Source organism: Lygodium microphyllum, chromosome 26 (assembly GCF_053477565.2).
Source record: "Lygodium microphyllum isolate KBCC chromosome 26, Lygodium_microphyllum_v1.1.10, whole genome shotgun sequence".
Taxonomy (NCBI): Eukaryota; Viridiplantae; Streptophyta; class Polypodiopsida; order Schizaeales; family Lygodiaceae; genus Lygodium; species Lygodium microphyllum.
In genome coordinates this window covers 18,848,159-18,854,823 of record NC_141160.1, presented here as the reverse complement: position 1 = coordinate 18,854,823, position 6,665 = coordinate 18,848,159, and positions in this window count along the sequence as shown.

The following is a 6,665-nucleotide window of genomic DNA, read 5'->3' as shown; positions in this document are numbered from 1 at the left end:
TCTCACTTTGTGGAAACATCTACCAACATGTCCAATGCACTCATTTGTGAGACATCGAGATGGATTGCAGCCCACATATCCCTTGTCTCTTCATTTTAAGTGGGTGGTGGATTTAGTCATGATGCCTATACGTCTTTGGCAAATGAAATATCTCATACTTGTCCATGAAGACTTGACTAATCACATGGAAGGGAGAGTTCTACATACTAAGACAATAAATACATTGTGTACTTTTCTCTTAGGGGAGATATTTTGTTGATATGGCTATGTGGAAAAATTTACAATAGATAGGAGTGAACTGGATGTAGATGAAGCCCATGATTTCTTTATATGGTTAGGGATATTAAAGCTTGCCTTAATTCCAGCTTATAACCTTGAAGAAAATGGAAAAAGTGAAAGAGATCATCTATTTATTGTGAAGGTATTGGCAAAAGCATGTGGAGAGAAGGTAAAAGAGTGGCCACGATTGCTCCCTTATGCTTTGTGGATTGACATAACAACTCATAGTGATGTTATAAGATATATGCCTACTAAATTGATGAATGGTCAAAAACCTCTCATACTAATAAAGTAGATGACAGTCACATGGAGTGTGCTACCTTGGAAAGAGTTGTTGGCCTTACATATTAGATAGTTGGAAAGAAAGTAATAAGACATAGAGACAACAATTGCAAAGTTAAGGGCAGTAAGAATACAAAACAAGAAACAATTTGACAAAAGACATACATTGAGGGCGAGAACCATACAAGTTGGGGATTGGGTATAGGTTTATGATAGCAATTTAGATAACCAATACAGTGCTATGGATAAAGTCTCCAAACGATGGTTTGGATCCTATGTGGTAAGACATGTGTTTGATAATGCTACTTATGCATTAAATGAGCTGGATGGGACAAGCATAAAACTTCCATAGCAGGGAAAAAAATCAATTGATTCAAGATGAAGGAATCTAAAGTTTATGAGTTGCCAAAATTGGAAAAAAGTAGTGGCCATGATACAAGGGCTAGCCAAGACGATCATTTGAAAAAAAATAAACTCACAAATGGGCCCTTAAAAATAATATAGTTTAGGCTGTGGGCATTTTGGATTGTCCAATACAAAGGCTAGATGTTGACATCCATGGAGGGTGGATCTTCTCTCTCCAAATTTTAGGTTTTCTATTTAAAAAAAGGAATAATGGGGGATTTTAAAAAAGGGAGAATGAATAGTACACAAAATTTGAGTTTCTCTCACCTCGTATTTTCCCCCCTTTTTGGAGAATTTTCAATTTCGAGTTTTTTCCCTCTCATGAAATCAGCTTGACCCAAAATTTGAGCAACAGACAAGTTTCCCTCTCTTCTCTATACTCGTGAATTTTCGTCTTCGTTGAGGCTCCCTACTGAGGGTAATTAGGGTTTTGAGCGTTTTTTTTTACCTCTGCACTTTCTTCTCAATGCAGCTCCAAATTTTGGGTAAAACATAGGTGCTCATCTCTCGTTGCATTTTCTCTTGTTTACTATTTTTTGAGTAGGGTTTGATGTAGTTTCTTATTGTTATTGTTGTTTTATTGTAGAGGTTGTTTTGGGAAAAAGACAAAGGTGCTCATCTCTCTCTCTCTCTCTCTCTCCCCTTTCTTTCCCCCCTATCTCTATATGTTGTTTCTCTTTTATGTTGTGTTTTCAATAGAATTTGATGTTTGTTCTAATTGTTATTTTCTTGTAGCGTTTATTTGGAGCAAGAGGCAAAGGTATCAATCTCTCTCTCTGTTTGTTTTTTTTTTTGCTAATATCTTTTTAATACAACATAATGTTAGTTCTAACCCTTGTTGTTTTATTGCAAATATCATTTTGGGTGACATTGCACAAGTGCTCATCTCTCTCTCCCTATCTCTTTCTCTCTCTATGTTTCCTCTTTTCTACTATTTTTTCAATATACCTTCATGTAAATACTAACTCTTACTATTTTCTTTTGCAGAGATCAATTTGGGCAAGATTGGATATGTGCTCATTTCTTTCTCTCTCCTGTATACTCACACACTCTCTCTTTCTTCCTCTTTGTATTATCCCTTTTCTACTATCTTTACAATAGGGTTTGATGCTAGTTCTAACTTAAGGATCAATTATTGTTGCAACACTTAACACAAGGTAGAGCAAAGACTCTGTAGCTCAACTTATAGGTAAATATGTCATATTTTCTAGTGTCAAAATTTATTCATTTAATTAGTGAATTTTATGTTTGATGGGATTGATGTTTTCTTATATCCATCATTTGCAATGGGTTTTTATCACAAAACGATTCAATCTTATCTTCAGTATATCAACTTATAGGTAAATTGGCCATGTTTTGTATTGCTTCTATTCATGCAGTTATGTAGATATTTCTTGTTAAAAGAGATTCATGCAAGTATTTTTGTTAAAAGGGATTCATGCATGTATTTTTTTGTAAATGCATATATTGTACAAGGTTTAGGTGAAGCACATAATTCTCGATCTACTATTTTGATGTGATGAGTGATTCCTTTATGCTGGATGATGATATGGATCTGCTGGAAGTCGATGGTTTAAAAATCCTTTGCTTTATTGGTTCTATGTGTCCATTTGGATATCCATGCAAATTGGCATGATCCATGAAACTCTTGTATCATATCCATGCCAATTGGCAATGATCCATGAAACTCTTGTATCATATCATCCATATAATATACAATGTATTGAGTCTTAGAATACCTTAGGTGTCAATCCAATGTGCCTATTAAGTTCATCTAGTTGCTATCCTTGTAACAACTACTCTATAATACCTACGTTTCATACAATGTATTGAGTCAAATCAGAATCCTATTTTTTATAATAAAATTTATTTTGGCAAAATTCTCTGAGTATTCTTGTGCTATTATTTAATACCATATTGGTGATTACTAGATAGACTTAAAATGCTTATTATTTAGGGATTAATACATATTTTTTTACATCTAATGTGTAGGTTATATTTCCTGAGAGAAGAACAAGCATTCTCTCGATAGAAGTATGTAACAGAAAAGATGAAGAAGGGAATTGGATCACTGATATGTATCATGGCTCGTCTTGGATATATATGCATCCAAGTATGAAGGGAGCTTTCAAAGTGAAAGTATCTACAATTGCAGATGTATCAAAGCACTGGAAGGGTCAAATTTTAGCTCTCACACAAAGGAATGTTGATTCTCACCTTGTAACAGAGGTGTTTGTACAACATCTACTCATGCAAAAACAAATACATATTGTGCCCATTGTGCCATTTCAATGAAACATTGCAAATAGTAAGTATTTGCAACTCATTGAGAATGAGAAATTTCATGATACATATGTAACAACTTGTTTCGTATTTACAAAAGTGTACCTTCAAATTGCTGTGAGTGGAAAAATTTTGAGAGTTTCACAAGTTATTTTAAGTGTTACCACCTCGAAATTGGTAGATTGCTCTTTGAGGGGCATACAACTAAGCTGCTTGCAGAGGACCTTGTTTTTTTCTATGACTCCAAGTACATATTTCCCAAGGGGGGTCGAGAATATGGAACCCTTGAGTCTATGCACATATCGAATCTCAATAGCATAGAATGGCCATTGTGTAGTAGCAACATTTTGCACATGCGTAGCACAAAAATTTCAATAGAGACATATTGAATTCTATGAAGCTAAGCACTGGCTCAAAGAATGCGCATCTAAGATGGTTCATACCAATTAAAAATTTTGCACACATGTTCAAGGAATGTAAGGGTTTGAGACGTACCAAAAGCACATACGTCATAAAAAGTGCATCAGAGGATTATGTAACAAGGATTCTAGGCAAAAACTTGGACATAAAAAATGACTCATAGTCCTGACACAGTGGAGTGTCAAGTCACAATAAGGGACATGGCTTTCAGGTAAAATTTTTCTCTCTTACTTGACATTAATATATTTTAATCCACATTGTATATGAAATTATCATTTTGGAGTATCATAATCCACATTATTTATGTTTGTCTTTTTAGTGTGTCCAAACGATTGCTTCTAAAATGATCAAGAAAGGAAAGGCAATAGTTGTAGAAGGGCCTATTACAATGAAATTTTCATCCTTGGATGTAAGGGGTTGGTACAATGACATATTCAACCCTCCTTGTGAGTTTCTCAACAAGTCTCACTTATTCATATTCAACCATGTGAATGATGAGCTAAGTTATGATGATATTGGACAAACAAAGAAAGTAGCTTTTGGGAGGGTTAGATGTTGAGCAGTTGTCTTGCCTTGATGTGGGTTGGTAAAATCATTTATCAATCTCTTTGTTGTATATGAGGTCACAATATGCCACCAAGATGGTGATGATACAATGTAAACTAGGGGATGGGAACTCACATGCCATGGTGAAAAACCACCAACCATTGATGAGCTAGTCAAAGCATTCAACGGTATGAAAAAGATGACCTCATGAAATAAACAAGTTATATCTACAAAGATTAGCATATCAACTCAGCAAGGGTAATAATCAAAATGACAATTAACACTTGTATGAATCATTCTAACTAATCCCCTAGATCTAATAAGAGAATAAGAGTCCTTATTTTGATACCAAAAGTTGATGAGAGACAAGTTGCAAAGCTCAAAAAGAAGTTAAGGTCCCCAAAGATTGAATGTATATGCACAATACCTTCCATTTGGAATAGGCAAGCATTACTAAATTCCCATAGTCAAATGTAGAAAATCTCAATTGCGTTACATTTGTAGGCTTGAGCATATGTATGTAAATTATTTGCTAAACAAGTTTCAATAAGAGCCAACTTCAATTTCATTCTATTGATATTTGATTCCCATATATAAGAATAATTATAGGGATATTGTTCCAATGCCAAGGGAATTGGTGAATGAGGAGGAATTACATAATTATTACTACTATATATTGTGCGGTCAATACTAGGCAAATTGCATGCATTGTTGTGGATGCTTGGTGTAAATGGCCATATCCATCTTGTCTAATGAAGAAATGTAGGAGAATCTAGAGAAATAACTTTACAATATGTTAGGGAACTTGATATCATGGTGGATTACCTATAGAAGGCCTTAAAAACATGTACTAGGTGTGACCAAGAGTGTTGAAAGTCTCCATCAATGGGATGTGAGTATCTCTAGCCAACTAGTTTGATCGATCTATAATTTCTTGTATATGTAGCCTTTGTAAAAACTAAATGGATACTTGTACTTGTGTTAATGTAGACATTTGTTAGTATTGCTAAAATGAGCATTAGCCAAGGCTTTTAGAAAATATTTTACCATATTGTTATGTGTGAAGAAAATATCTATAAGACATGGCTCAAGATCTTGGGTAGTGTAATGGAGGGGAAACTAGATGGGAAAACCAATAGTAAGTACCTTTGGTTGTTTTTTGGGACTAGTAGACAAAGTCATAAGAAAGTTATGGAGAGGGATCATACAAAAATATATATTACCTACAAAGGGTACAAATGATGCAAATAAGATTGATATAGTTGATAGGGTAAAATGGCTCAAGCAAGATTGGTTGTGCAAGTGAAAGTACTTTGAGACTACTTCTCATATTCAATACATTTGCTAAGGAAAAATGCATTCTAGAAATTTTGTACATTCAACTATAAGAAATGTGCATTGACTAGATCAAATCAGGGATTCAAGTTAAAAGAACACATGTGAAGTTTACTTCAAATGCTAGAATATATGTAAAATTGTTAGTAGACTAAGTGGAGGGAATCGAGTACCCATAAGGAGACCTTAAATGGAAAGTATATATGGCAAGTATTGAGATGAAGAGTGATTTTCTCTTATAAAAGTACTTTGCTATAGAAAGTCTAACTTTGGGCATATGAATAATTGACAAAATTGAGGGATGTGCTTCAAAGATATCATGGAAGTTCCAAATGTATTTGAAGTTCTTTGAGGTACTCATGCAAGTTGTAGAGCAAACCATTATTCTCGGCTTCATGAAAACAAAAAGCTTTGTGGTGATTTAAAATGGGAAACTTGGAAGCATAAGATATTCTTTGTGATGGCAAGCACAAAAGATCATGCACCCTTCAAGCATCTCCCTAACATTGTATTAATGTTTGTCCCTATCTAAAAAGAACCTGACTATGAGGGTCTTGATACATATTTGAGTGTTTGTCTCTATTGAAAAGAAACATGATTATTATGCTTTTTCTCTAGAAAAAATGAACATGATTATGAGGTTTTTGATACATATTTGAGTGTTTCAAATGAAGATAAACCAACACTACAAGATATAGACCTTATATCGACATTAAAAGCGAAGAAAATGTTCATAAAGAAAGTTTCTCCTATCGTCACAAATAATGTCGTTATTGGTGATGCCATAGAACACCTGATAATGATGTTTTGCAATGCATTTTACGACGCTAATAGCAACCCATGCAATAAATTTGTAACACTAACAGTGACGGTAACAGGGAAAAAAAAATTGTAGCTACCCTGCCACATATAACACTATGTGCTTTATTTGGGCCATACAAAATAGTTTCAGTAACGTGTACAATGCTCGTGTAAATAAAGACAAAGTGTAATTAAATCATAACATTGATACATAAAATAAATATATGATCGCATAATGAAAGCGATCGGTACAATCATGGCAAGATACTACTACTACATAGAAAATGTCTACACAAATCACATGACCAAAAAAG